Raw genomic sequence first — 21305 nt, forward strand, 5'->3', positions numbered from 1 at the left:
CGGGAGAGGTCACAACAGTGAGAAGCCCGCATACCGCAAAAAAAAAAAAAAAAAAAAAAAACCACCACTAAGTACCACTTCATTAATTCTTTTATGAATTCATTCATTCAACAAATATACTGTTATGTGCCTGGCACTACACTAGGCACTTTTTCTCGTTCTACAAAAGCAAGTTGTGGGTCTAAGCTTTACGTTTTGTTCTTCTGCTATAGAAACTTAAGAAAATAACTACTAGAATTGATATCTTCTTTTCTCCCACTTTGCAAGACATGTGACTTTGTGTATTTTTGTTAGTTTCTTCTCTTCTCACTGAAGTGTAGGAAAAAGAGCCAAGGTTTAGAATTCAAGCAAAACTGGGTTCAAATCCCAGCTATCTGTGTGAATAGAGACATTTACACAGTTTTGAGATTTCAGCTCTTAATGGAGGGTAACTACAACTAGAAACAAAGAGATGTAGAGATTCAGAGAGATTCAAAAGTATGTAATTTTTTATACTCTAAGTGCCTTATACAAGGAGACTTCCTTTCATTATGCTATTGTTTGTCTTAGTTTATAAGCCCTTTGGGGATAGTTTATAAACCCATTAATCTGAATTGCAGTAGTATTAATAATCGATAGAAAAAGTAAACACATAATGCTAGCCGAGCAAGCAAATGTGTAACCTGAACACATTTAAGTAAAGCCATTTATTGATTTTGCAGCAGGGTACTTCACACGCAGGCCGTGTAGTTTCAAGGGCAATCCATTTGCTGCTGTACTTAGCTGGGGAAATTCTGCAGTGAAAATTCAGAAACACAGGTATTTCTGAGGCACTTCGTTCCCTCATGGGGGGAATTTCTTCTTTTCTTGCTCAAACAATAAAGTTATAGTGATATATTTACACATCAACATTTGTGAGGTGGAACTGTGGAAAAACCGGGTAGTTGCAATGTGACAGAATTGGGTTGTGTGTGACCATGGGCCACGAGCAAGTTACATGGCTTCTCTACGCCTGAGATTTTTGAGCTGTAAAATTGGCGTAACGTTTGTGCATGAATTATGTGTACTTAAAACATCTGTCACATAATTGACAATCAGTGTCATTTCCTCCCCTCTCAGGTCCACCTGACCGGTTACAGGGAAATCATCCCGATAAACAACACCTGTTGAGTGTGCCAGGCCCCATTCCAGACGTTTCTCGCCGTTCGCCTCATTTAATTCTCGCAACAACCTGACGGAGAGCATTTGACACATAAAGCTAATGAGGCTTCAGCAGCAGGCCCCCTTACTTACACGAGTCCCCCCCGAAGTCCTGCATCTAATTTCCTATCTTCCCTTGAAGAACACCCCTCCCCCCATTGTTTACGTTTCAGGCCCCACAAAATCTCAATTCGTCCCGGATGGGTACTATTCTTTTCCTAATTTTGCAAAGACGGGTGAAGTAAATTGCGTAATATAACACACTTGTTAAGCAGTGGAGCAAGATTTGAACCGAAGCAGCCTGACCCCAGAGCCCGAACTCTTGGCAGCTGGAGGTGATGCCAACGGTGTCGCTGGGAGAGAGGCAGAGCGGCCAACGCCGGGGCGGAAAACCAGCGCACGAGTCCCCCGGAGCAGCTACGGCGGGCAGGCTGGGGTCGGAGGGGATCACCCCGCCGAGGCTCCCCGCCCCTTCCTCCCCTTCCCCTTCTCCTTTTCCGCGCCGCCGAGCCGGAGCCGCGCCGCTCGCCCCGCGGCCGCCCGGCCCGGCCGCTTCCCTCCGACTGCCGGCGCCAGGCCGCGGGGTCCGGCTCTGGAACTTTGCGGGGAAGAGAAACTCGGCGGCGAGTCGGAAGGACGAGAAAGTGAGGCGCGCGGCGGGGCGGGGCGGGGCGGCCGCCGGAGCCGGGCGCGGGGGGCGCGGCGCTCAGGTGGGCGCGAGGGGCCGGGTGGGCGCGCAGGCGGCCGCGGAGCGGCAGGTGCCCTGTGCGCGGCGGCCGCAGGGTGCAGGCCGCCCGGCGAGGCCGCTCGGGCGTGCTGCGGGGCGTCCGGGCCGCGGGCGGCCGCCTTTGTGCGGCTCTGGGCGTGCTTCCCCTTTCTCTCCAGCCCGCGGCAGCTCGCTCCTGCGCGGGGCGGGGCGGGTGACGGTGACGAGGGAGCGGAGGCGCTGCCACCTCCCGCTCGCCCCGCCGTCTCCCGCGGGGGGCGTGTTTTGCCTGATCCAAGTTCAGGGCGCACAGAGGCTGAGGGGGCTGGAGGTCTGCGTTACCAAAGGGTAATCATTTCTGAACCACCCCAAACGTGAGAATCTCAAGTTCAAGCGTAGCTCGTCCCCAGAGAGACTGAGTTGATGGGAAGAAAATGACAGAGTGGAGGCGAGGGAAGTCCCCATAGACTTAAGGAGAAAAGGGACCGGGGGCCGTGGCACCCCGGGCACCCTAGGCGACGCACAGCAGAATGACGGGGGCAGGGTGTCCTTGTTGGGTGAAGGTACTCGGGGTAGCGTTTGCAGGTGCGCAGCTGTGTTGTTTTGGTATCAGCGAAGGCGCCCGTGCGTGTGTGTGTGCGTGTTGGTGGGGGAGGGTTGCCGAGGGAAAACGACCCCCGGTACTAGTTTCATTTACCAAGTGTGAGGAGGTCCACAGGAGCCCCTTGTTCTATTGAGAAAAATGAGTCAAGTGACAACTATTGCAGCTACCTCAATATCGTAGTCTTGAGCATCTTTGAAAGAAAGAAGAAATGACTCCGAAGTGTTCATGGAGTACATAATGACACACAAGATTTATGTTGTCTGGTGCGGGGCTGCCTAACCTGAGGCACCTCTCGTAAGCACCTGGAGAGTTTTTCAAATTAGCCCTATTGGGGCCACCCCAAAGGTCCTGAATCACAGATGGTGGGGCTGAAACCCTGACCTGGGCATTTTTGTAAAAGTTTCCCTGGGGATTTTGCTGGGGGTTGCCTGGTTAGGAAGCAGGAGGTAGGAGAACTTGGATTCTACTGCGTGGCATTGAGCAAATTTTAAGCACAGTGTTTCCTCATCTGTAAAGTGGCCCCTAAGAATTTGTTCTCAAGATAAGATAGTATGGGATGTGTGGTAGTGTGCTGAAAAGGGAGAAATCGGAATAATAATACAAAATTCTGGTGCAGTGGCAACAAAGGACGCATGCATTTGTTCTGCAAGTGATGTGTAGACTAAGGGGAGGGGAGAGGAAGAATCACCATGCCTGGGAAGGAAAGCAGGGGGGTTGTTTTCAGGTGATCAGATCTGTAACAGTGTTGGTGTAAACTGTAACGCAGAAAATCAGTCTCGTCCAGATGAAAAGCGGGCAAGCTCCAGCCTGCCCCATCTGCGGATGGCGGTTCAAAAAATGCACCGTGTATATTTCCTCTTCCCCAAAACCAAAGGCTTTATATTATTTTCATTTAGGCACATCAAGAGCCAGTAATCACCAATGTGTCCTGCCTTGTGATAACCCCAGTCTGTCTGAGGTTGCATGTTTTTCTACTGCATGTGAGGTTTTGTTCCATTTATTCAACAAATTTGTGCCGAGGACCTTGATTGTAAGCATGCTCAAAATACAAAGATAAGGAAAATGCTGGGTTTTGCCCTAGCCATGTCTGTCTAGTGGAGGCGACTGATGTGAAGATGCCAGTCAGAACCCGGTTATGATGATAATACAGGTAGAGGATGAACAAAGTGCTGTGTGGCCCAGAGGAAAGAGAAGCTCCATCAGCTTTGGGGGAAGGGCATCAATCAGAGGCAGCACTGGAATGGGAAAATAACGCCCTTCTGCAAAAGCTCTGAGAATTTAGGATTCTGTGTGTAGTCAAATCTGTGTTCTTATTTTTCAATTTGATGACATTCTCGTGTACTTATATGCTGACAGTCTAAAGTAGAAATGACTTTGGTTTCATGATGACTCTTTTAAAAATTTACTAGGCTTTCTGTAATTTTACCTTTGTAAAAGTCTCAGCTCTGTCTAAAGTTAATCCAAGAAAGGTTGTTAAGCAAACAAAGAAAAAATGTAAATGTGTCCTACATTCTTTTTTTTCCTACATTCTTCCTAAATATTTAGTTCCACTTAATATTTAGGTAAATTCTTTTAATTACATGCACTTTTAAAGGTTATACTTTTTTGGGGTGGTTCTCATAGTGTTAATTAGGAAAGCTTAAAATGATTTAATAGAGGAGAGGGACATAAAAGGAAAACTGTAAGAGGAATACAAAGGGAATAACTAGAAGAAAGAGTTCAGGAGGAGAAAGGAGTTTGACAAAATTGGTGGAAGAAAAAAAAAATTGGTGGAAGGGGCGGAAGTAAGCACTTACTGGGAAAAGAGTCAAAAAGAAATGGGTGAATCAAATATGGCTGCCAGCTTCTTTGGGGATCTGTTGTCTTACATTTTGATTGAACATGTTTATAGACTCTTAGTTTTCAATTTTATTTCAAAAACGGAGAGAGGCAGTATAATGTGGTACTTAAAGCATAGGCTAAAGAGCCCCTGAGTTTGAATAATTTACTAGCTAGTGACCTTGGGCAAGGGCCTTAACTAGCTGTGTCTGCTCATTTGTAAAATGAAGATGTTAATGTGAGCTACAGGAGGCTTGTGAGGATTAACAGCTATGATGCTGTAATTCTGGACACCTGGCTGTGATAAAGCCTCAATCAGGAGTGGCCTCTGCTCTTGTTTTTCTTCTCTAACCTAACTGGATCCCAGTGGAAGCACTGGTAAACTGGGCAGATAGCATTGTTCTTCTTTCCAGCTGAAGAAACTGGAATTGGGAGAGGCTGACTTGCTAAACGTTAGCAGCTAAAGTCATATAAGCTAATGGGTAGATGAACTGAAGTGAGAAGCTTTGTCTTCTGCAATTTAGCCCTGTGCCTTTCTCCTGCTTCATGCTGTTGCTGATTCGACCATGGCTGAGGTTGACTCTCCCTGGAGTTTAAAGGCGCAGAGTCTGTAATCATGGGCATCTGTTACAACTGTCTACACACACTGTCACCCAGTGACTTTCCACTTATTGTTGATTTCTACATAAATTACATTTTTCTTTGAGGTTTATTAGGTGGGAGTCAGTTCCTACAGGGAGTAGGGGAAGACTGGGGGAGCCATAAGGAAGTCACACATGGAAGAGCTTTCAAAGGGGGAACCCCTCTCTCCAACTTCCAGTAATGTGTTGTAATATTACTAGAAAAAATCGTCAGCTTTATTGCTCAGCGACTTAACTGCTTTCATCTGCAGCTGGTGGTTCTGGTGCAGAAATAATATTTCCTAGCATATCCCCTTTCACATACATGTGTCTGGTCCCCGAAGAGGTGGGGGGGCGAAGGGATCATGGCTCCGTACAGAGAGCTCCTAGATGTGGGTCAGATTTTAATTAGGATGTTAATTGGTAATTTGCAGTGGAAAAGTATGACCAAGAATCTCTTTATTGTACAAGATACAGAAATGTATAAAGGAAGAATGTTTTTGAGTAGCCCCTCATCGTTGGTTCATTTTTTCTCATGAAGAAGTATACTTAATCTTCATAGATGACCTTTCTACTTTCAGGTGCAGATGGCCCCCAATTTCATATCTTTCAATTCATCATTTTTGACCTTCTCAATCAAGCAATTAAAAATGTATGTGCCCAGGATAGTGTTGGATGCTATAGGTGATACTGGAAGGTAGAAAGTCAGCATTTAGCCTAGGGTGCAATTAATGTAAATGCTAAATAGGTGTGGCACGTCTCCTGAAAAGAAGAGATCAGAGGGCTCTCAAGGAGTTTGAGAAAGCTTCCGGGAGGGGGAGAAGGGATGTGTCCTTGCTGCAGGGTGAGAATGGCCTTTCAAATCCCCATCACCTGGGGATGCAGGAACAGTGGGTGGCATTAGGGATAGAGAGATGAAAGAGTAAAGGTACAAATAACTGAGGCCTCGAGGCTGATGCCCCAGAACCACCCCAGGTATCCCCAAAGACTAAAGCATGTTTACTTGCTGGGAAGCCTTCAGGATGGAAGAATATTAGTGGCAAGACAAAGCTTCCTCTGACGGGCTCCCGGAAATTCACAAGACATGAGAGAAGATTTCTTGAGTGACTATGATAGGCAGAATCTATTTGTTGAATACATTTGCTAAATATATTAAAAATATCTGGGAAACTTAGGGTTAGAATTAGGGCTAGGGGTGTGAATAGTTTTATCAAAGTATAAGTGATTCTTCTTTATTATTGGGAACAGGGGTTAGAGATGAGGAAATCACAGGATCTCTGGGAAAGGGAACTGGAGGGGAGGTATCGGGAGAGGACTTTGATTGGGACCTTCATTGTTAGACACAAAGGCTCTTGAGTCTCGCCCAGATGTTGGATGTACCTTAGCAGGACCTGTGGGTTTGGGTCGCACTAAGTTAACTCATAAGAATCTAACGCATCCCATTTTCAGATTATTAAGTTATATCTGAAAGATGAAAGTGCCTAGCAGACCCATTTACTTTTTCTCAGCCAGGTTTAGGCATTTTCCTCACGGCAGGGGTAACCAGGTAAAGGCTGGAGGGCTACTTGCTGAGAAAAGAGAACAAAAGAGTTGACTGATTCAGTGCCAGTGTCGCAAAGCCATGGAAGCCTATGATATGCCCTTCACCTGTTCATGAACAAGGACTTCTTTGCTGGCGGGCTGGCCGGCCAGCCTTCCCCTTGCACATGATTGCACGTGGTAGAGACGCCTCGCCGGATGAAACGCTCTTCTTCAAGTCTCCTTTCCTAGACTCCCAGATATCACCACCAGCCTTTACTTATATTTGTCAGCCACATGTCAGATGTTTATGATTTTGATTTATTTAGTTATGATCATCTCGCCCAAATTGGAGGTCATTTCTCTTTGGAGAAAGTCTAGTACTTTTGAGTACTATTTTGGCAACTACACCAATTTTAGCTGCAGTAGAGGTGTGTGAACTTGGAGTCACTCTTATCAGAGATAATCAAATATTGGCTCGGCATCAACTTGGATCAACATCTGGCTGAAGGTCCAACTGCAATAATAACAGGTTCCTCAAGCATCAGTTTGTGTGAGTCCACGAACCTGAGGACTTTGAGCTGAGGAAGAGAGAAGCAGCACCTAGAGGTAAGAGAGATGGAGGGGAGTGGTGTGTGGGGGGGATGGGATAGGATGGTATTTGGCAACCGCCCAGCCCTAACAACCCCTTACCCCAGAAGCACAATTACCTAGCCTGGGATTTTGGGGAGAGGGGCTAAAAGCGTGAGCTGATAAGGCTAATTTTTTGTGGGGTTTTTTTAGAGGAGGATCAAAGGGAATATAGTGTCTTTAGCAGTTTGAAGGTTTGGAATTTTGGGGGTGTGTGGGAGATGGCACCTGAGGCACGGAAGGGTACGGTTCTCTGAGCAGCATGCCTGAGCAGCTGGTGCTGGGGCATGCCCTCCTCCTGCCATGGATGAAATAGTCCTTGGCCAGGGATACATGTGGGGTGCATTTGTGATCAGAAAAAAATGGCTTTTAATATACATATTATCCAATACAGAAAAAGGTATTTATAAATAGTTCATTAATGTTTGGGGAAAATAAGAGCATGAAGTTTTTAGCCACCAGATAAATAGAACACTTTCCATTGTCAATTTACAGTGTTTTCACACACGTCATTTACCCTGTCTTATATAGGTGTTGACATTGCTTAATAAAGGTGAATATGTCAAAATATATAAAGTAGTGGTTCTCAAACTTGTTCTCTGGAACTGTAGATTCCTCAGGAGTGCTCAAAGGTGGGTGTGGATTGGGAGAAGAGACGAGGGAAAAGTAAAGCAAATCGTCTTTTACCTTGTTGCTCCTTCAACTCATCTGTTGAATTTTTATCTGTTTTCTATGTTGAGCTTCTGATGTGATATCGTTATGAAAAAGGGTGTATCTGTTTTCAAAAGTAAGAGCGCCACTATTATGTGAGCTTTCAAAGGTTAAATTTTATCCCGAATTATAGGGCTGCCCTGTATTTGGAAAGTAAATCTCCCTGTGAATATCGTACTCGCGTCAGACGTTGGCTGTGTAATTGTTTGTGGGGATCAGATTCTCTCTCCCAGGCCTGGTTATCATTAATAATAGAAATGTACCTTTGGCTTTCCTAAAGCCACCTTGACTTACGATTTATCTCTCTGACAGTTGTGGCTCCCAATCTGGAGATGAGCACATCCCCATTTCCCATTTTTGAGCCTCCAGACTTTGCTAAGGATGAAAGGGCAGGGTTCTGGGCAGAGGGGAGATGAACCGACAGGAGGGTTGCTAATGGAAGAGAGTGGAGAATCCAGCTTGGAGCAGAGGAGAAAGAATTGCCGGCTTGGGGGTGGCTAGGGGTCCTGAGATAGAGGCATCCAGGATGCTAAGAAGTGAGATTTGGAAACAAAGGCAATTGTGTTTCAACCATACATATATTTTAAGAAAAGCCTCATCTGTATAATACAATTCCTCACGTTAAAGAATGCCGAGGCAGCACGGTTTTGTACAGCAAGCACAGCAAGAGACCGTGGGTTGCGGTTCTGGTGCTGCCTCTGTTCTTGGCTTTGTGACCTTTGAGTCTGCTTCCTTATATATAAAATGAAAGTGTTAAAGTAAGCGCTCAGCAAGCTTCCTTCTCTGCTGAACAACCTGTGCTTTAGGGCAAGTGTTTTCATGAATATCTATGGATGTGCCTCTCCGTGCACATTTCTCATGTTTCACATTTCTCATATAAACACAAATTAGATATTTCTTTTTCAATCTATGTGGTACCACCATCTGTTCAGGATGTTTTTCAATTGAAAGTTCCATTTTTTTGAGCTTTAACAAGATTTGGGTGGAATCTTTCATTATGAAATATGAAACATGTATTTGGAACATCTTTCATGTTGAAAAAGCACCGGGTTAATGCATTTTTCCCGTGTTTCATTTTGACACTAAGCTATGTTAGATATAAAATAAAATGGCATTACAATAAAATTAAATGGCTTTAAAATTTGCATTATCAGTCATCTATTATTTAAATACTGTATTTCATTTACAAATTTTAAATTTGCCAGAAATATTTTGGTAAACTAGTATAGCTCACACATGAATACACACACACACATTTTATTTTTCCTTTTGTAAGTATAAAAGAAGTTTGAAGGATATATACCGAACTTAACTGTGGCCACCTCTGGGGAATGGGCTATTAGAAGGGCCAGTAAACTTGGAATTTTCTATTTTACATGCTTTTGTATTGTTTGTTACAGTGAACACATTAGTTTTTATAATTTCATTCATGTGATTTGTTATGGAATGAGCCTTTATGATAAAGTATTTTATTGGATTTATAGATACAGTCACCATTTGACATAAGTAATTTAAGACCTAAAGTAAACTAGTATCATTTTGTTAGACCATGTAGAGAAATGAATACCTCTTCTTTGATGGATTTAGGAGTTGATGGTGTTCTTTTGGGTGCGTACTTGGACAGGGTTCATGTGTTAGATAATGTAAGCGAAGACTTTTCTCCAACCCTTACAAGGCTTGAGCCCAGAGATGAAAAATAAATTTCATCATACTTGATTGTGGCTAGAGTGATGTGTTGAGAAAGATTCTGAGATCATATCTAAGTTCCAATAACTGGCCTGACATGGATAGTAGAGGATGAAGAAAATGGCTAATCATTTGCCATTTTTGGCCGTCCCTGAAGTCAGGACTTTTAGGTGATAAGTTTCTTTATGAAGGTAAACATTTCTTTCTGTCCAAATCTCTTAAGGACTCTAGTATATAGATTATACTTAATCAGATAATATTTTATGTAGTTAGTGGACAGTTTCATGATAAATCATGTTAAGACTGCAAGGACTGGCATCTTTTGTATTCCTCATAGAAGCTGGCATGATACTGTACTTAAAAGAACTCAAGAATTAATGACTAATGAAATAAATGACTGATTTGTTTGGGCAATGTGAGGTTATCGATAATAAGGATAATCCAATCTGAGCATCAATTAAAATAAATAATTTCATCCTCCTTTATAGAAATATTTACCAGGTTGATGTTAAGTTGAAAAAGTGAGTACTGTGCCTTATAATTTCTTTCTGTGACCCTCCTCAATCATCTCAATTTTTGACACCAAGAGAGAGTTAAATGGCTTACATGCATGAAGGTGGGTAGCTCAATTTTTACATTTGTGGTTTAAAAGGGCACCAATGTTACACATATACTGGATGTAGAGAGAGGGTTACTCATACTGTTTACATTCATAAGGAGTAGCTGGTGGAGAAGGAAAAATACAGAAAGAAAGTCTTGTCCCCCCCAGCCCACCCCCACCTTTTCTTCTTGGAAAAAAAAGAAGAAAGCACTTAATCAATCACAGAGTAATGTGAAGCTGCCAGCATACTGTTTCTCCAATTATTTCAGACTGAATTTAGAAACAAAATCCCATATTTGGATGACATCCTGCTTACAGCCATATGAACAAGATACTTACTCATCCATCCATTCATTTAACAATATCTATTGAGCACCTACTACCTGGCCAAGCACTGTTCTAGACTCTGGGAATAGAGTCGTGGGCACAAGACTGCGTCCCCGCTCCATGTTATTCATTACAGACGAGAAAATTGAAGCTCTCCAAAGTGTCTGGCCCAACGTGGTAGAATTGGGACTCGATCCTCAGTTCAGTGTTCTACCCTCTACACCACACCATCTCACGTAATTTTGGAGGACCCTGGTTGATGATCAGCAGGACGGTTCTGTCTGCCTTTTCTTTACTCTCGCCTTGTTTGTGGTCCACTCTTTTCCATCCTATGCAGAATTGTATGGTTGCAGAGAGATACGCTGTCTGTGAGAGTGTCCTAGGGCAAATCATATTCAGTTTCTGAATAGTAACCTAAGATCATGCTATTAAAAATGATATGTGAGTAAAATAAAGAAATTGGAACAGTATTTTTCCAAAATCTTGAGTTTTAATTTGGTAGAAAGGAACCAGCATTTTAAAAAAAAAAGAATTTAAAAAATCTTAGAGTGCATCAAAGCTAGTAAGGTAAATACTACGTAACACTTTTATTCCATGATTATATGTTTATATTAGGTTGCAACATGAAATTTTTTCTTTACTATTGGTTGTGGTCAAAAACATTTGAAACACATTGGTTTAAAGGGCATCAGGTAAGAGAGTGTTTGTGACAGAAATAGAGGTGTATGATTATCCTTAGCTATCATTTGAGTGTGTGTGTTGTTTACCTAAAGCATTCGTAGCAATAAAGTAGAATTTGTGTAATGAATACTGGTAGCAGTTATCTGGCGTCTGAATATACGCCTGAACAGATTTTTTTTTTCTTTAAACACACACGTTGCAGTTACTGGTTTCCCTGTGTCCTATACTTTTATTGCGGTTTCCTGTATTGAGTGGTTTCGTTATTTTTTGAAACATATTTATTTTGTAATTTAATTGCATGGCATATAGAGAAACTTGGGGAAATAAAGTAACTAATTGAGGCAATGTCCTATACATTATCTGATTATGATAAAGTCTACAGCTGCTTATAATAGAGTTGTTAAATATTACATACTAACTTATTTTAAAACTGATTTAATATTTTTCTCAATTTCTAAATGTTAGTGGATTTTGCCTGAAGATATTTATATTAAAAAGAGTAACAGATACAGTTCCCTAAATTGGGGTTTTTCATAAATTATAGGAAAAATGACTAATTTGGAATTTGTGATAATTTGGGCAGGGATTGGACTGACTGATACTTCAGAAAGATAAGAGCTTGATGCTTAAAAAAACTGTGTAAATAGATTTTTAGAGTTTTAAATATGTGCCTAAATACATCTTTGGAAGCACATAAGGAAAAAACTCTACTTTTCTATGTTGTGATTTATTTCAGAGATATGTGTAGAGTGTCAATTATTGAGATGACCAGGACAGAGATGTATTTAAATATTATGTGCTTATGCTTTGTAAGGCATGAACTTATTCCCTAGAGTAAGCCTATAATCTAATTATGGAGACAGAAACATAGAAGAAATGCTAACCTTAAAAGGGTGTAGAGATGTTTTTCTCTCCTCAGGCAGAGGACAGGAGAACAACATATAAAAGAAAATTTCCTTGAGAAGGGTCTGGGCAGGAAAGCTGACTGAGCTCTGGTTGCTGGTATCAAATACCTTCCAGTGGGATTGCATTATGGGCACGTTTACTGTACTTGAGTTCAACTAGTCAAGGTCAAGAGAAAGAAAGAGAAGAACTAACTAATAATTAGTGCAGGAGGTTGTACCTAGCATTTCACACAATGGGTTTATATTCTGGAATAGTATATCATGGGGATGTGAATCTCTTCGTCCTTTAGATGGTCTTAATTCTGTTCAGCTCTTACCAGATACATAAATATTTTTAGTTCAGCACAACTGTACCCCACTTACTCTCAGCAAACAACCTGACATCCTACCTCATTTAAAAAAAAAAGAGGCTATAAATTGTGAACTGCTTCCTTCCCATTCATCCTTCCCCACCCCTGCTGTTTATTGTTCTCTTCTCCAGCCTCAGATGTATCTCTCTTAGTTAAGACCGTCTTCTCTCCTCCGGGACTTTGCTCCCTCAATTATACCCTCTCCTTCATAATCAAAGGCTGAACATACAGAGGTTAAAAATCCTGGCTCTGGAGCCAAAGTATGCCAGGTTGGAATACGGTTTTGTACTTTCTAAATGTGTGACCATGGGCATATTGCTTAACCTCTTTGTGCGTCAATTTTTCCATTTGAAAAATGGGACTAGAAATAGTGCTTACCTTATAGTGCTGTGAGCACACCATGAGCTAAGGCAGGCTAAGGGGCTTGGAACAGTCTCTATCTAGCACAAGCTCTCAGTGAATTGTTTCCACCATTCCTTTTCCTCCTACCACCGTTATATAAAAACGGTGGTAATCTCTAAATCTCTATGGTTTTCACCCCTTAGCCCATGTTTGCTGAACCATTTCCTATTCTGGAAAAGAATAAGGCCAAACATTCTCTTGACCCCGGTCCCTTTTTAACTACTATATTCTCTTTCCTCTTCCTTCCCAAGCGTTTTACAGACTATTCAAGGTTAGCTGTCTCTACTTCTCCCTCTTTTATTAGATTTTATTTTCTTTGTAGAGATTGTTTTTTTAAAATGGGATATTGACTAAATACAAACATTATAAACTATTTTCTGTTTTGACTACTCTGAAACCCTATGTATTTAGTACTTTTAACTTGAGTTCCCTGGGTCCCTCCCTAAATCCTTCCTTCCCCATTTCTGAGTGTTTTACTTTCTTCATAGATTTACTTAATATTTGTGCATATTTATGAATACTTTTGTATATTGTTGAACTTTATAAGTGGAGTTATACAATATAAATTATCCTGAGGCTTTTTTTTGAACAAAACTATAATTTCATCTATTTTTATTGGCATAAAGAATGTCATATGCCAAAATTTATTCATTTTCCTGTTGATGGACATTTGGACCTTTTGCTCTTCTAAATGGGTTTGCTATGAACATTCTTGTATGTGTATCCTGGCGTACATATACACAAGTTTTTCTAGGATTCATACCTAGGAATGGAATTTCTGGGACATTTAGTATATACCTCTTTGTATCATTGAATATTACAAATTGTTGGTAAAGTGGTTATGCTATTTGATAAACCCATCACAAGTGTAAACATTCTTGTTAGACTTTTAAATTTGGGGACGTGAAATGGTATCTGACATTTGATTTGATTTGATTTCTATTTATTTATTGGTGCTGCACAGCTTGTGGGACCTTAATTCCCTGACCAGGAATTGAACCTGGGCCACCACAGTGAAAGCACTGAGTCCTAATCACTGGACCACCGGGGAATTCCCAGCATCTGATATTTTAAGTTACGTTATCAGATTACTGATGAAGTCAACCATCTTTTCCTTTGTTTCTTGACCATTCTGGTTTATTTCTCAGTGAAATGCCCATTTAATGTTTTGCCCAGTTTTCGTTTGGATTGTTTATCTCATTTATTTATAGTAGTCCTTTATAATTCTGAGATAATAAGCCTATCTCCAAATTTGTGGTTTGTCTTTTCACTTTCTTTATGTCCTTTCCTCCTCCTCTAGCTGCTTTTGAAAAATTTTTGTCACTGATTTCCAGCAATTTGATTATGATGTGTCTTAATGTGGTTTTCTTTTTCTCTTTTTTTTAAAAAAATAACTTAGATATAATTTATATGCCGTACAATTCACTCATTTAAGGTGTACATTTTTCGACTTTCAGTATTTTCATAGGGTTGTACATCTATCACCATAATCAATTCTAAAACATTTCAGTACCTAAAAAAGAAACCTCATACCCCTTAGTCATCACCTTCAACCCTTCCATCCCCCGGCCCTAGGCAATTACTAATCTGCTTTCTGTCTCTCTATACTTGCCTATTCTAGGAATTTCATATAAATGGAGCCATCAAAGATGTAGGTTTTGTGACTGATTTTTTTTCACACAGCATAATGTTTTCAAAGGTCATCCATGCTGTAGCATGTATCAGTACTTCATTTTTTTATTGCCAAATAAAATTTCTTTGTATGGGTATATTATATTTTATTTATCCATTTGTTGAAAAGACTCATTTTTTCCCCATTGAATTGACTTGGCACTCTTGTAACAAATCAACTGGCCATAGACATATGGGTTTATTTTTGGACCTTCAGTTCTGTTCCGTTAATCTGTATCTAGTCTTCTGCAAGTACCACATTTTCTTGATTACTGTAGCTTTATAGTAAGTTTTGAAATTGGGAAGGGTGAGCCCTCCAACTTTGATCTTGTTTTGCAAGATTGTTTTGATAATTCTGGTTCCCTGGAATTTCCATATGAATTTTAGGAACTGCTTCTCAGTTTCTACATAGAAGTTAGCTGGGATTTTGATAGATTGTGTTGTACTTATAGATCAATTTCAGGTGTTGCTTTCTTTATTTCTAGTAACGTGTTCCTCATTTCCTTCCGAGTCCTCACTGGTAGCACCATTAATGCCCATGTTCTTACTAACAGTCTAAGGCTATCTAGGCTTTTTCTATCGTGTTTCTCCAAATTCTTCCAGCTTCCACCCACTGCCCGATTCCAGGGCTATTCCATATTTCTAGGTATTTGATGTAACAGCGTACCACGTCCAGGCACAAAAGTCTATATTAGTTTTCTATTGCTGCCATAACAAATTCACATAAACCTAGTGGCTTAAAACATTTATTACCTCACAGTTCTATAGGTCACAAGTCTGGGCTGACCCTTCAATAGCTCTTTAGCATTATCTCTCACCAGTCTTTGTGTATTTTAGGCTTTAGTGATAACAAGCTGCTGGTAGTTCCCTGTAGATATCATGTCATTTACATATCTCTGCACTTCTTATGGTGTTCCCTTTACCTAATGTATTAGTGTGGGCTGTTGTAACAGATTACCATAGACTGGGTGGCTTAAACAGTAAACAGTTATTTTTCACAGTTCTGGAGGCTGGAGGTCCAAGGTCAAAGTACCAGCATGGTTGTGTTTTTGATGAGGACCCTCTTGTTGGTTATGTCCTCACATAGCCTCTCCTTAGTATTTGTACCCAGAGTGTGAGTTGTGGTCTCATTATCCCCTTATAATTTTTTGATAATCCCATCATAAGTACTCTACCCTCATGACCCCATTGAAACCTAATTATCTCCCCAAAACCCCACCTCCAAATATCACATTTGGGGGTTAGGCCTTCAATTTTGGGAGGACACAGACATTCAGTCCATAGCATTCTGCCCCTACCCACCTCAAATTCGTATCCTTCTCACATGCAAAATACATTTATTCAATCCCAACAGCTTCAAAAGTCTTAACATATTTTAGCATCAACTCTAAAGTCCAGAATCTCATCTAAATATCACCTAGATCAGCCATGGGTGAGACCTGAAGTATGATTCAGCCTGAGGCAAAATTCTTTTCCAGCTATGAGCCGATGAAACCAACTAGTTATGTGCCCCCAAACTACCATGGTGGGACAGATATAAGATATACTTTCCTATCCCAAAAGGGAGAAGTAAGAAAGAAGGAAGGAATGGTGGGTGTCAAGTAAGTCCATAACCTAGCGAAGCATACACCATTAGACCTTAAGGTTTGAGAATAATCTTCTTTGGCTGGATCTTGTTATCTTCTGGACCTACGGGGGCAATAGTCCTGACTCTGCAGCTGTGCCAGGCTGGGGTCTTGTCCCTACCACTCTGGGTGGGCCTCACCCACACAGCTCTCTTAGGCAGTGGTCCCACCCTTTGAACCCTAGGTTGGGGCAGCCTTGCCCTCTCTGGGCCCATGTACTCTGGGTCTGTGGTGGGAGTGGCAGCCTGATAATCCCTGAATCTTCTTGAAGTGTCGTTCTTTCTCTTGTCTTGAAGAATAGTGTATGATCACAACCGAATAACTCTATGGTCAGGTCCCATAGGATCTGAGAAGTCTGACAGCCTGCCTTCATCTTGTCCCATCTCTTCCCCCTTCAGTTCAAACTGGCAGTGTTCCTGCTGGGGTGGCTGATTAGGTCAGGTCCATGGTTCACACCCATACTAATCTCCTTAGCAAACAGTCAGCCACAGTGTTCTCTCTAAACATATTTCTCATTTTTTTGCAATATGGATAAGCTGAGACTCTTCCCAATCTTTAAGTTCTTGGTTCCTTTTTGCTTAACAATTTTTTCTTCAATTCCTTTTTCTCTTTTCACGTTTTACTATAAGCCATCAGGAGTAACCAATCAGCTCCTTCAAAACTTTGCTTAGAAATCTTTTCAGCTAAATATCCAGTTTCATCACTTGCAAATTCTACCTTCTGCAAAACACAGAAACATGAACACAATTCAGCCAAGTTCTTTGTCACTTTATAACAAGGATTGCCTTTTTCCATGGCCCAATAGTGAGTTCTTCATCTGCATCTGAGATCTCATCAGAAAGGCTTTTACCATCTATATTTCTACCAGCATCCGTACATGATTACTTATGTGTTTTCTAAGAAGCTAGATGCTTTCTCTACAGCTCTTCTCTTTGCTTTCTGAGTTCTCACCAGAATCTTCTTTAAAAGTCTCTTCACAGCAGGCAATGTTGGCTTTTTCTAGCATGCACCTCAGAACTTTTCCAGCCTCTGTCCATTACCCAGTTCCAAAGCCCCTTCCATATTTTTAGGTATTTGTTATAACAGCACCCCACTTCTCGGTACCAGTTTCCATCTTAGCTGGTTTGGGCTGCTTTTACAGATTACTATAGACTGGGTGGTCTAAACAACAAACAGTTGTTTCTCACAGTTCTGGAGACTGGAAGTCTAAGATCAGGGTGCCAGAATGGTTGGCTTATTGGTGAGGGCCCTCTTCCTGGTTTTATCCTCACATAGCCTTTCCTTAGTGTGTGCATGCAGAGAGAGTGAGCTCTGGTCTCACCATCCTCTTATAAGAGCCCATCACTGGGAGGTCTACCTTCATGACCTCATCTAAACCTAATTCTGTCCCCAAAGCCCCACCTCCAAATACCATCATATTGGGGGTTAGGACTTCAACGTGTGAATTTGGGGTGGGGGCACAAACATTCAGTCCATAGCACCTATCATGCTCATCCCACTGTATTAGCTGATGTCTTTATTTTCTACGTTAATCTATAGAGTAACCTCTTCTAGAAAATTGGATTCTGCTGCTGAATGGAGCTAAGTGGCTCAACCCTGTGTTCCCGTAATAGCATGAGGTTCTTCAGCTTCACTTACTATGTTGTATCAGAATTGTCTTTCACATGTTGGTCATTCATGGATGTGTGGGAATTTATATCTTGTATTATCGGACTTTTGCTATTGTAAACATTGCTTTATTGCCTAACCTTGTTCGTATGTCATATAGCATATTAGTCCAGCTGCAGGATATATTCTTAAAACTGGAATTGTGAGATCAAAGGGTACACACATTTATACTTTTGATAGATATTGTCCAGTTGCTGGGATATACCAATTTATACTCTCACCAGCAATACACGAGGAATGACAGTGCCGTTCTCCAAACCCTTGACAACACCGTATGTGTTAAAAATCTTGGAATCTTTACCAATCTGATAAGTGAAAAATCTCAGCATAGTTTTAATTTACATTTCTCTTGTGATGAGCATCTTTTAATAGATTTAAGAGCTACTCTGTATTCTTCGCTAAATGAACTGTGTCTGTTCATATGTTTTGCTCATTTTTCTATTGAGTTGTTGGTCTTTTCCTTACTGATCTGTAGAAACTCTCTCTATATTAAGGAAATCAGCCCTTTGTCATGAGTCACAGAACCCTCCCTCCCCCCACACCCCGCTCCAGCTTGTTGTCTTTTAACTCTGCTTATAGTGTGTTTTGTCATGCAGAAAATTTGATTTTGTTACATGGTTGAATTTATCAATTTCTTTTTCATGGCTTTAGGAGTTTGTGTCACACTTAGGAAGGCTTTCCTTACCACAGGAAGTAATTTCAAGTATGTTGAAAGCTTACATTTATTGCATTCTTTGTAATTTAAAAAGTTGATAACAATATAGAAGTTCAATAACTGGAGAATGATTGCTTTAATTGTGATATCGCTATATAATGGATTATTATGCAACCTGTATAAATAAGGTTTAGAGGAAGTTGCTCACATGTTTACAAATGAATGTCATGGGAGGACGTTTGTGTTCAGGTTGAGACCAGAATCAAGACCGTTTCTATTCCAGATCATCTCCATGACATAAAAAAAATGGGAAGGAATAAGTGGAAGGCACATTAATAATTGTAATTGGGTGGTGAGATTATTTTATTATTATTATTTAAAATGTCTTCTGGTTCTTTGTCAGCTTCTCAAAGAGCGTGTCTTTTTATAGTGAGGAAAAATACCACATGGATGGCCCTGCAGTTCTGTGTGCATCGTATACTGTGTGCTTTGTAGGATCCACTTGCTTCAGCTACTTGACATTCTCCACACCCTCAGCAGCCCAGCAATGGGACAAAGAAAACCGATAATTGTTTGTCCAGAATAGAGCTAGTTTATCCAGATTTTCTTCTTTTCTTTTTCTATTGTCAGATATCAGGATCTCAGGGAACATTCTCCTTTATGTATTTCACTGTAGAATAAGTGCAGCTCAAATTACAATGGTACCCTAAAGTCAGTGTGTAATAGTGATTTTTTTAAAAAATTCTCTTTGAAATTCTTAATAGTAGTCTGTCTTTTAAAATTAAGCCTTTTTCCCCCTTTTTTGCTCTCTACACCCTCATAATACTTGGTAGAGTGTTTCTTCTGGGCTCTGTTGAGTTATAATTTCCAAACAATGAAATGCAGCCAATCTCAGTGCTTGAATTTTGACAAATGTGTTTATCCTTAGAGCTGCCACCACAATTAAGATAGAACATTTGCATCAGGAGACTACAGAGGCCTGACTTTAAAATATATATAATTTAAAAGATATAATTATTTTATACTAATATACTCTGGAACACCTACAAGGGTGACAGTTAGTTTTAGGTAGAGTTTTCAAAAGAGGTATAAATGTTTGAAAAGTTAATGGCTTATACAGTAACTGTATATAGTTAAATAATTAACTTCACAAAGGAACTCTGCTTTGGTTATAGCATAAAATTGTAATAAGTAAACACGATAAAGAGCCATATGAGCCATTAGTTGAATTCTTTGAGGTGCTGAGACTTCAAAGGGACAGTCATGCATTTTGGGTGTTTTGATTTCTTTACATTTCCTAGTCATCTTTTTTTCTTAATCCTGCAAGGCATTTGTTTATGCTCATATCAAAATGAATGATACTCTGAGGCAACTGGGGAGCATTAGCAAAATCCCTTCTTTAGGATCTTATATGTGAGTCTGTAAACATATTAGCAAGACTGGAGAAATTGAGATAATTAGGATAGATATATAATAGCAAGTTTGGCAAACATGATTAAGATTTCCCCACAGAGCAGAGTGTTTCCCGGTAAAGAGATTATTTTAAATATCAAACCTCATTTCAAAAGAGAAACACTTAAAGAAGCTTTCATCTGTTGGAGCAAGAGCCTATGTTTGTGTAAATCAAACCATTGCACAATCTCAGAATCTGAATGTGGAAATTTCATAGATTCTTTTCAGTGTGGTACAGTTAATGCTGGAGGTGGGTGGGAGTGGGGATCAGTGCTGTTATTTTGGCTGTTTTGGTTTTATTCCCTCACATTTGAGGGCTTGGGCACCCTCCTGTTCATTCTGCCCATCAGCTACTTCTCCCCTACTCTTCTTTTGTCCTGTTTTCTCTTCCTCCTTAGCCTCTTTTCTTGGAATTGTAAAAGAAACAAAAAGAAGGCTCTCACTTGCAATTTCACTTTTTATTCTGACTACTACAGATTTAACTTCTTAAAAACTGTGTACTTCAGATAAAACAATGTAAATACTAAGTTTTATTAATATGCTCTGCATTTAAGAACCCTCAGGTGAATTGATCCAACCTGGAAATCTAAATTGAAAGTTACTTTTTCAGTCTTTAGATACTTTTTTTCCATCTGTTTACCAGTAGTTACAATGGTTTGCAGGGCATCCAAAGGATTAAATACTAAGTTATCTTAAGCATCGTTGTGTGCTTATGGAATTGATCTAGAGATTAGAAATGAATGTATATCCCAACTCAAAATAACAGCTAAATAGATTTAGTAAACAATTCAGAGGCTTGGATAATGTTATTGGAAAATCATGGCTATAAGGATTTCTATAAAAATATACTATCAGAAATTTGTTGGGACATTTATCGAGAAAATTTGTACAGCAAATGAGTGCCAGGTCTCTAAGTTTCATAGCCTGGCTGACTATCTTAGCTAGTTAGCTGCCTTACATTCCTTTGGGGGTATAGTAGTGTATTTGTCTGCTAGGGCTGCCCTAAGAAAATACCACAGACTGGGTGGCTTAAGCAACAGAGATTTATTTTCTCGTAATTCTGGAGGCTAGACGTCCAAAATCAAGGTGCCATCAGGGTTAACGTCTGGTGAGACCCCTTTTCTTGGTTCATAGACGGTTGACTTCTCTGTCTTCACATGGCCTCTTCTCTGTGGGTGTGGAGAGAGAGATCTCCAGTGTCTCTTCCTCTTCCTATAAGGATACCAGATCTATCAGATTTGAGTCCCACCACAGGACCTCATTTAACCATAATTACCTCTCTAAAGGCACTATTTCCAAATATAGTCATATTTAGGGTTAAGGCTTCAACATATGAATTTGGATGGGGGGCATAATTCAGTCTTTAACAGGTAGAATAAATTATAAATAAATAATTATAAGTATGCAGTGATACTACTTGGGCTAAGATGTGAACTAGTTAGCGTTGTACCATTTTTTTTTGTATGAATCATAGAAAATAGTTCATTATGTTATAG

General features: G+C 40.5%; 1 protein-coding gene across 3 annotated transcripts in view; it reads left to right on the forward strand.

Annotated features, from left to right (window-relative positions):
* Positions 1 to 1799: 1799 nt before the first annotated feature.
* PLAGL1 (PLAG1 like zinc finger 1) overlaps positions 1800 to 21305 on the forward strand; it is a 100083-nt gene continuing 80577 nt past the window's right edge. The window contains exon 1 of one of the 3 annotated variants that reach the window (XM_027084536.1): positions 1800 to 1823. The gene's annotated coding sequence lies outside the window, so the exon portion shown is untranslated. Of the gene's footprint in view, positions 1824 to 6859; positions 7055 to 21305 lie in introns of those variants that run through there. The other 2 variants (XM_027084583.1, XM_027084547.1) reach the window with 2 other exon arrangements.

This window comes from Aethalodelphis obliquidens, unplaced genomic scaffold (assembly GCF_003676395.1).
Source record: "Aethalodelphis obliquidens isolate GAN/ISIS:26980383/991018 unplaced genomic scaffold, ASM367639v1 scaffold3, whole genome shotgun sequence".
NCBI lineage: Eukaryota > Metazoa > Chordata > Mammalia > Artiodactyla > Delphinidae > Aethalodelphis > Aethalodelphis obliquidens.